The sequence below is a fragment of the Belonocnema kinseyi genome, chromosome 4 (genome assembly GCF_010883055.1).
Source record: "Belonocnema kinseyi isolate 2016_QV_RU_SX_M_011 chromosome 4, B_treatae_v1, whole genome shotgun sequence".
NCBI classification, from domain to species: Eukaryota; Metazoa; Arthropoda; class Insecta; order Hymenoptera; family Cynipidae; genus Belonocnema; species Belonocnema kinseyi.
Window position 1 is genome coordinate 148,376,560 of NC_046660.1, and position 10,447 is coordinate 148,387,006.

A 10,447-nucleotide genomic window follows, 5' to 3' on the forward strand; every position below is an offset into this window, starting at 1 on the left:
ACTTAACAAGTCAAAGCTGCTGACCATCAGGCAGCATATTGTTGAGAGAATACGTATACTCTCTGACGCTAAGAGAAGTCTAGAGCGGAGGGAGAGGTGGGTAAGAGAAAATCAACAGTTTCTCTCTGACCCATCTCTAATCTTCCAAGACCCTCCAGTTACTGTCGAACACCCACCCAAACCAGAGGAGGTCGAAGTATTTTGGAATGAAGTCTACGAAGTTCAGCATAGATTGGACGAACACTCAGAAAATATAAATAGCTTCAAGGAGTTATGTGTTGCCCTAATAACACCTGATAAAGAATGCGCACCCATCACTACCGAGGAGGTGAAAAAAGTATTAAGAGGGATGAAGAACTATTCCGCACCGGGACCAGATTGTATCAAAACCTTCTGGTGGAAGTAGTTTTCTTCCACCCATCAGCATTTGGCACGTATTTTTACCTCATGTTTGAATCGATAGATGTGTCTGCAAAGATGCAGCATTCTACCAGCGTGACATATCGATGGCCTGGATTGATTGTCGGAAAGCTTTTGATTCGACATCCCATAGACTTATCATCTGTCTTTTGGAAATCTTAAAGGTTCATCCGCAAATAGTTGGGTGCATAGAGAGATTGATGCCGCTTTGGAAAACCAGATTTACTATTTCATCTGAAAAAAATCGTGTGACAACTAACAAGGTCACGTTTCAGAGAGGTGTCTTTAAGGGCGACACCATGAGCCCACTCCTCTTTTGCCTTACATTATTGCCACTATCTCTAGCACTGCGCCATTCCAACGGGTACTTGTGCGGCAAGCCTGCGGATCGAAAGTACAAGGTCACTCATTTATTTTACTGGACGATCTTAAGATCTATGCTAAAAACAAAGAGCAACTACATCTAGCTCTAGGGATTTTTGAGCGATATACTAAGGAAATTGGAATGGAATTTGGGTAAGACGAATACACCAAGGTTTATTTGAAGCGAGGAAAACTTAATTGCTTCCCTGAAGATCCTGAGCTTGTTGATAGAAGCGCAATACGACACCTTTGCGCTGGAGAGACTTATACATACCTGGGCGTGCCACAGAGCCGCATTTAGCCGGTGACATCTATAAAGAATACTCTCCGAAGCAGACACAACCGTCTCATCCGACAGATTTGGTTTTCCGAACTGTCGCCGAGGAACAAGGTATCTGCAACGAACATGCTTGCCGTCCCGGTAGTACTCTATTCATTTCGAGTAATTCCATGGACGAAGAACGAGCTCAGATCCCTTGATATCGGGACAAGAAAGGTAATGCACATGAACAAAAGCATGCATCTTAATTCTTCCGTTCCGCGACTGTACATCTCACGCCGTCGAGGGGGTCGCGGAATTTTGAGTCTTGAATGTCTTCACAACAGGATTATTCTGGGTACAACACATAGAGTTGCAAATGGAAGAGACTCTCTTCTTAAAATGGTCAGGAATCACGAAGAAGTGGGCAAAGGAGTGTTTGTGTACAAAGCAGTGGTGGAGGCTGCTGAAACACACGGACTTGACTTCAATATTAGGGTTGAGCAAAATGCATCAAATCTTATCTATCTCGAGTACTCACTCCAGAAAGCCCGGATTAAGAAAGCACAAGAGAAAAACTTTCGTGAACAGCTCCTCGATAAGAGGATGCACGGTATCTTCCACAGAAATGTGAGGGATCATTCAATGTCTTGTGAGCTAACGTTTGCTTTCCTTAAATTGCCCGGATGGAAGTTTGGTACGGTGGGTTTCATTTTTGCATGCCAAGACGGTGTCATTTCCACCTTAACATACCGTCACCACATTTTGAGCTAAGACATTCCTGATGATAGCTGCAGGGCGCGCCATGCACACCTCGAGCATTTAGCTCACATGCTATCTAGTTATGCAACTCAAGCGGGAACGACCTACATTCAAGGGCACAATGCGGCACTAAGAGTGCTTTATTACCATCTCTGTCACTCTTACGGCATTAACCTTAATATCTCTCCTCTAAATGCTCCTAGTGAAATCGAGCCAATTGTCGAGAATGGGAAGTGCCGCATATACTGGAACTTTATATTCTCGACAATTGTTTCTGTTGCTCACTCGAGGCCTGACATGGTTCTTCTTGACTTCTAGAAGCAAACCATGTTCGTTATCGATTTTCGGCACCAGCTGACAAAAACATCATAACCAAGGAGAATGAAAATAAAGAGAGGTATCGAGACCTTATAAGGGAGTTGCAACGATTGTACCCGGAATATTCTGTTAAACTAATCGTCCTTATCATCTGCGCTCTTGGAGGTGCCAAGGTTTCACTTGCTAATGGCCTAAAAAGCATCCCTGCGTGTCAAAAATATGCTAAAACACTTGCCGGAAAAATGCAGAAGGCGGTAGTCTTTGGGTGGCTTCGTGTTCTTAGGGTGAACGAGGCTTTCTCTGGATCGTCGTATTGATTTCTTGACATACTGTAACCACCTATTTATCGCCCCACAGAGCATGCAGCCGTGCCATGTAACCCCGTTCAGGGGCCACACTCGCATCGTAGCACTCTAGCAAGTCGTGATTCAGTCGCTCCGTCCACCCAAAGGTCGCGAGATCCCGCCCATCCATCGCATTGAATCCATTTTCATTGGCTCCCCCAGCTCTAGATTGGTCGGCATTGTTAACCGACCCATTGTCAGGAGCCCTGCGCGTTCTTTTATTTTGAACCGCACTGACTACAACTATGTTTGATGCTGTCATTGTTGTTCCCAGGAGAAGCTAGGGAAAGGGGTTCGTCCATCTTTGTAGAGCCCCGCATGCAAATATAAGTCTACATAAACTGAGAGGTCGCCCGGTATCCCAGAGTCACCGTTCTAGAAACCTCACCCAGGTGCCTATTTATTTTTGTAACCATATTCAGCAGAAACCCTTGGTACAGGGACCCTCTATCCGCTACCCGAGAACGCGTTCGGTGGCTTTGTTCCTTTATTGAAATTCTGACTTACTGACGTTTCGGCTAACACAACGTGCCATTTTCAAAGAATCTAAATAAATAATATATAAATAAAGATATTTTCTTAGAAATAATTACAAAGAAATTGTTTTTGTAACAACGAAAAATTACCTGTGCTTTTTATCTTGTAAAAAATCAAGAATATTAATTTTGGAGTCAAAAATCTGTCTATAGTTCAATGTCAATTTTTTAGAAATAATAGTGACGTGTGACACCAAATTGAATTAAAATAGACGAAAAAACAGATGATGGAAAAACCTCATAAGATTTAGGAGCCTTTTTTTAAAAAACTACATGTTAATGGACGGAAAATCCTTAAAAATTGTTTGCACAACGACGAACATAAGGCATAGTAGACAAGAGACATACATTAAGGTGGCAAATTCATGAATACAGAATAAAGGCGTAATTTCAAAGGAACCGCTAATGAGGAAAGCGAGCCAAACTAACTGAAATTTTAACTTGGTTCTGTTTATTTTATAATACTTTGATATATTTTGTTGACATTCATGATTTCTGCCTTTAAGTTAAACGAAATATTGTGATATTTGTTTATAAAAATGGATTCTATTATGCGTCTTTTACATGTATTTTTTCCCTAGAAAGAATGTTAATATTGTTAAAATCAAAATCAAAATAATGGTTTAAGTTCCATCAATTTTGTGAAAGACCTGTATTGGTATTTCCAACTCTGCAATCTCCTTTATGTTCTGAAACTCTAGTTTTTAATCTTCTTTCTGTTTCACCAATATGAACTTTTTGCAACAATTACATTTAATAAGATATTCATTTTCAGATAAATTTTCATTACTATTAATATCTTCTGGATTAAGTAAAAATGTTTATAGAGAGTTTTGATCAATAAAATAATTATTTATGTTGAATTTTTTTAACGATCTTCCCAACCTTCCAGAGAGTCCTTGCAAATACGGTAACGTAACTTTTAAATTCGAATTTTTGTATGTGTCCACCCAGCTATTATTCTTACTGGAAGCATTGTAGATTTCATGAATTCGTTCTCGAATAATATTGTTTAAGAGAAAGAAAGCGGATAATTATTTTGAACTAAAGTAATTTTAATTTGATCCAAATTTTCTTTCCCGAAGCTAATATGATTCAATTTTATGTATCCATCGATTAAACCTTTTACTCGTCCGACCGACTCGTCCGACCGACTCGTTTACGGCTGAAATTATCGACACAAACAGTAATCCTCCCTAATTATCGAACATTATCAGCGAAGATGGAACAAATGAGTCACCTGTCAATTTCAGCTACCCCAACCAGGACGGGGAACACAATCAACTCGAAGGGACTCCACCGTACACCATCATCCGGCGAGAACTACCTATTAAGAAGTACCTATCCCAGAAATTGGGTTCAAAAAAATCAACTACAGGAAAACGAAACATATTAGCGGGACACTCACCGAGATCCCAAATGACACGATCATCACCTTCAAAAACTAATCCAACTACTGATTCAGCCGTAATGGCACTGAGAGTCACTGTAAGCTAGACTGAAGGAAGGCTTGTCATTTAGAAGGCAGCACCACTATGCCGAACTGCAACTTTAACAATGGATGCGCGAGCGACTGTCCATCAACTGGCAGCTGCACCTAAACCACGCTAAATACTTGTCGGAATATCCGCGGACAATGCCTCGGATGAGTCTTATAAACCACCCGCCAGCTATAAGGTTCCCAATCAAATTGCAGCACCATTGCCAGTCGTGTCCGAAAACACGTCTGTTTTAAAGGCAAACCTAAGGCTCGCCCTCCAAACCTTGATAATTCACCCACAGGACCTTCGTCGAAAGCGGACAACCGTGATAAGTCTGACGTTCCTGTATATCATGAGATCCGTAGCGTATTCTTCGGTTTCGAACCCGCCATCATCAGCTCACCTCAAAAGTCGCCTCCACAAAGCGCGCACCACCTTACGTACCAAACCCAAAGTTTAATCATTTCCGTGAGAAAATCATAGAAGTATATATTAATGCAGTTTACACCCGAGGGAGAAATAGACGTTTGGTTCGGCCAGGATCATCCCTGAAACATTTCCGCACCTGGCAAAGGAAGACAAACTGATAATGCCACTGAAATTTGAGTCGCCCCTGCAGCCGCTAAAAAGGCATCCGTACAAGGAATAACTAAATTCAATATCCAGCCTGACCCAAAGTTCCTTATTGACACTTCCATCCAGTGGGTTCCCACTTGAAAGATAAATGGCTGGAAAACTGCGAAAGGAAAACCGGTAGTGAATCGCACAGAACTAGCAGAATCATGCGAGACGTTAGCGCCTTTGGACATAACATGGAGCGATATTCCCGGGCATCAGGGCATCGAGGGCTATTAGGGCGCAGATCAATTGGCCCGAGAGGGTATAAAGGGAGTGAAATCAATTGGCCAAATAAACCTGTACAATAATGCCTTTAAGAAGCACAATAATAAGGGACCTCTACAGCAAGCCCATAATATTATTATTGACGTCAACCCTAATAACAATAGTAGCGGAGACAGTGGCACAGAAGAAGATTTAGAGTGACCGGCTCAAACTGTAGGAAACAACATTGCCTCTAAAGAAGCGGTCCAACAATCCATTGAAGCATTTAACCAATCTATTAATGATCATCAATCTTATTACTGAGATCAGGATGGTTTGGACCAACCCTCACCAAGAGAACAGGTACAACTAGAGATTACGGCTATTTTCGAAGAAGAGGAAGACAAGAACTTACTAGTGCATCTCAAAAGCATGGAACACATTGTGGAACCATTCCCCCCACGCGTTGATAAGTTCCTAAAGTCATTCCAGGCTTTTCGCAACGAACAAAGTCAAGAGAAGATAGGTGAAAATACTAGTGAATTCCTAGACGGATGCCGTTAACTATGCCTTGTCCCAAGGCCTCGTCTAGGAATTCCCACTACTAAAATAAAAGAATCTCTTAAGTCTGTGCAATCACCAATTCAGCATGAATGGACAAAAACATTAACCTTCAAGCACGACTACTACCTACCTTTCATCGCTGAAGATTTTTGATCCGATATTAACATCTCCAAACTGCTAATCGAAACGAATCGAGTCGACTTCTAAGACTTCTGGCAATACCGTCCACAATTGGGCAAGGTAGTCGCTAGTCCATTCGGGAAACAAAGCGTGTATTTCATTGTGGTTAAACGAAACAATTTCGACGACATAAACTGAAATGATATGACAATTGTGTTCAAAAATACTGTGACGTTGCAGATTTTATGCAACTCACAAATTCAAGTTTACGTAAATTATTTGAAATAAAATGCCGTCATGTTCACACGGAGAATAGAAAATTCGGCACTTCTACCTTTTGTTTAGTTTTTCATTGATTTTATTTTATTTTATGCTTTATTTCACTATTGTGTTTATTTATGGCATTGATTTTTAAGCTCAGTTTTAAGAATTTAGGGTTATTTTAATTTTTTTGTTCTGTTAAATTTCTTAATTCCGCGGTCTCGAGCAAGAAGCCCTGCAGATTTTCGCTACCAACACAAACAATCGATTGGATTCGTCACCACCTTCACCTACAGCAGATCTCCGCATCTCCGGCCCACATAAATTTCCGAATTATTTTTTCAATATTCTTTTTTCAGATCACTTTGACATCTAGGTAGAATAGATCATTCGGCTATTAAGGATAGATTTGATTTTTTTGTGTCACGGAATATCTCTCTGACATCCAGGGTACATTCGATAATTCCACCCATAAGGATTGAGTGAGTTATTTCTGTTGGTCTTCTGAGATCCAAGGCAGGTTTCTAGTGAGGATCGACCGAGGCGGTTACTACAAAATTCTACAAGGGAATACATAATTTCGCCTAAATACAATTATTTTTGTAAACGTTTCTGTTGCGGACAGGCATTCATTGGTATTTTATGCCGTGTTGTTTTCTTTTTCATCAGGAGCATCGAAGAGTACACTCCACGCCGCCAGTACGAAGAAAAGGGGCTCCTCGTTCTCCACCTCGAAACCAGAAGCGCGAAAATTCTTTCCTAGCGTCTGTAAACCCAGCGTGTCAACACCACGTGCTGTAGCCGATTCCTACTAACGCATTCAAAGCAGGATCTGATTTCCTTTTATGGTTTAGCCAAGTTCTTTTATTATTTGATCTTGTTGGAATTGTCTAAATGTACTTTTTGTACTCCTTGGCTAAACCATAGTTTTCAATCATTTATACATATTAATTTCATCGTTTTATTGCTTTTTTGTATCTGGTTTTTATATAAATACGTGCTTTAAAAATGTAAAATAATCTGGAGTGCTGAAATGCCTAAAATTAATTGTATTCTTTCTCGACTCAGTGGTGACCCCATTATGAATTTATTGACCCCCCTGAAATGCTTCTTATCATGTTCATGATTCTCTTAAAATTGTCGACTTTCTGGAAATTACCGATCCCCATAAAATTCTCGATTTCGTTGTTAATGATTTTTTACATCGCCGACTCCCTTGAAATTACCGATTCCTTTAAAATGTTTTTGATCCTACATTACCGTTAATTATAATTTTCTTGTTTATTATCCCTTTTCTCAATGTTACTGACCTTACCATATCGTCTATATTCTGTTTGATACCATTATGATTCCATCAAAAATAATTTTATTTTTTATAATGTTACCGAATCCACCCTACCGTTCAGATTATTTTGACACCTTTATTGTCCTACGTATAATGTTTTAACTGAGTTTTGTCTTTTAAAATGTTTTCGACCCCGTAATGTCGCTTATGTTATTTTGACCTCTTTACAGTGCTTTTCACAATGTTTTTTTACCTCGCAACATATTTTATAGTCTCTCTGGTTCCGCTATGCTCCCATTTATAATAACTCCTACTTTGTGCAAGAATTTTTTTTATATTCTTGGTGCCGGAACACTTCTTATGATATCTGTGACCCATTTGTAATATTGTATTGTTTACGATTACGCAATGCCATAATGATATTTTGACCCTTCGCTATGTCTGTTGTTAATGTTAGCCATGTTTATTTTACTATTGTATACGACGAACTTTTCCCGCTGTTATAAACCCCTTTTTAATGTGTGCCTTCTTTTACTGTAGCGTATATTTTATAATTATTGATTCTGAACCTTCCATTAATCTATCTATTGAAATAGAGTTTTCATGCCAGCTAAATTTATCCCTTTCTTTGTGATTTATACATATCCTTTTTCATATTGTGCTATCTCAGAAATGTCGCTATACTAGATCATGGACCCTTATCGGGTATTTCCTGTATTTGGCCTGAAATATGGAATAAATGTTTGTAAAATATTTTAATTAATTATGTGAGATTTGTAATTACCTACCCCCCCCCCCCCTTTAACCATATTTTATCGTTAGACTGAACTAGTTAGTTTTATCGACCCTAATTAGTTTTTTTTCGGTTTGCTTTTCCTCATTTTTGGTTATCTTATTACATTTTGCCTTTTCTTGTTTTGGACTATTGTTCGATTGAAAATGGGGTAAATGTTTTTGACTGAGGTTGGTGAGTTTCCCTTTTATCATTTTCTTCCTCAAACGTCTAATCGTTGTGTTATATGTTTAAATTATTTCTTTAAATCTTATCTTGAGTTACCTATCACTTTTAACCCGATTCATTTTATTGTGGTCCATAGGGAGCTATTTAGAGAGAACACTTAATTTGACTTTAGATTGAAAAAGTAGCGTTACAATACATTAGTACGGGATCGATGCTCAACTTGTCGCATGGAAAACTCCGGTAATTTATTAGGAACGTTGACGCAACAGAAAATGACGAAATTACTATCCAATATATTCCGAGCCGGTTCAACTCACACCACCTAGTGGCATGGCCAATTGAATGTGCCCCCGATAGAGTCCCGACCCCAAATAATATCAGAATATTATGATAAACTCTATGCAGGTCACAAAGGTATTGCTAAAACCTATCGCTGAATCAGGGAATGATGCAACTGGCCGAGGATTTGAAATGAAGTTATACAATACTTGCGTGAGCGTAAAAGCTGTCTAAAGAAAATGTTAGGTCATTCATATCGCTCATAAATTTGTTCGAATTTATAAAAAAATTAATCAATTTTTTTTATTAAAAAAAAAAGATTTTTATTTGTAAATTGTATTTAGCATTTACAATATTTTATGAAACGAGTTGAAACTCAACATTTCTCTTCAAAATTATTTATAAAATACGGTTGAGACATTAGTTTTTAATATCACCCCCTAACTCTTATTTACAGGGTTTCAAATACGAATTGTTTCTAAAAAATAAAATACTACTTTATAATGATAATTCGATGTTTTGATGGTTGAAACAGTTTATTATTATTTTTAGCCAATTTTCTTTCAGAATAGAGTTAGAAAGTCGCGTTTCTTTCAAAAATGTTCCATTATTTCCCCAATTTTCAGTAAGTAGGAAGTTATAATTGATTAAAGTTAACAGACGTAATTTTTTCGACAATTTATTATGAAAGTTGAGATTTTTTCAAACTAATGTTTGCACTTGAAATTCGAATAAACAAATTTGGTCTAACATACGTATGACCTGTGTAAGAGCAGCACTATCGCAACGAGTAGACAACTTCGAACTTCAACAGGTCTGTGGGTAATACAGATTGCATGATTACCGACAGAGAAAGATACAGGTCAAACTTCTACGTTAAAGCCTAAATGCGCTGGTCGATATTTCTTATTTTCCTAAATAAACTTTTTTCCTTCCCTAACTCTGTACCATGTCACAAACGGTGAAAATAATTTCCGAGTCGTCTAGGCTGAGAGGGTTAAGAACAAGTAATCAGTAAACCTTGACAATGATCATTTTTTAATTTCTATTGTATTATTTTAGGTGAATTATTTTGCTATTCTTTTAATTTAAAAAAAAATAAACTAAAAAAAAGCTTTCTGAGACAAGAGAAAGAAAAAAAGAATAGAATAATCTTGTAAAAGTTTTATATTGAATTACCGCATGAAGTTTATCGCAAAGCATAGAAGAAAAATTTGGAATTGCACGTATTTTATCATCAGCCCACCTCTTCCCCGGAAAAGACAAGTCTCGTCGATGATGCGCAGATGATGAACCGGAAGTGTTGCGCAGTAGTTTCCAATAGCAGATACAGCTGCGCTGTAGTTATTTTTGAATATGGGATTGCCTAGTAGTAGGAGCCTGTATAGGTTCTTATATGGATACTAACGTAGGAAGAAGGAACCCATATCCTTACCAAAGAATCATTTAGGATTCTATAAAGGATCCTATGCAGGAAGCTGTTTCATTTCCTATAAGTTGTACCTATACTGACCTATATATAACCCTATATAGGATCCTATACAGGTCGCTTAAAGGTTCCACTTTAGGAGGCAATACCAGGTGTATACATATGAAACCGGTATTTTTTCAAGAAAAAAACACATTTATTTCAAGAGAATGATAACAAATATTTTATTCAAAGTATGCGCCC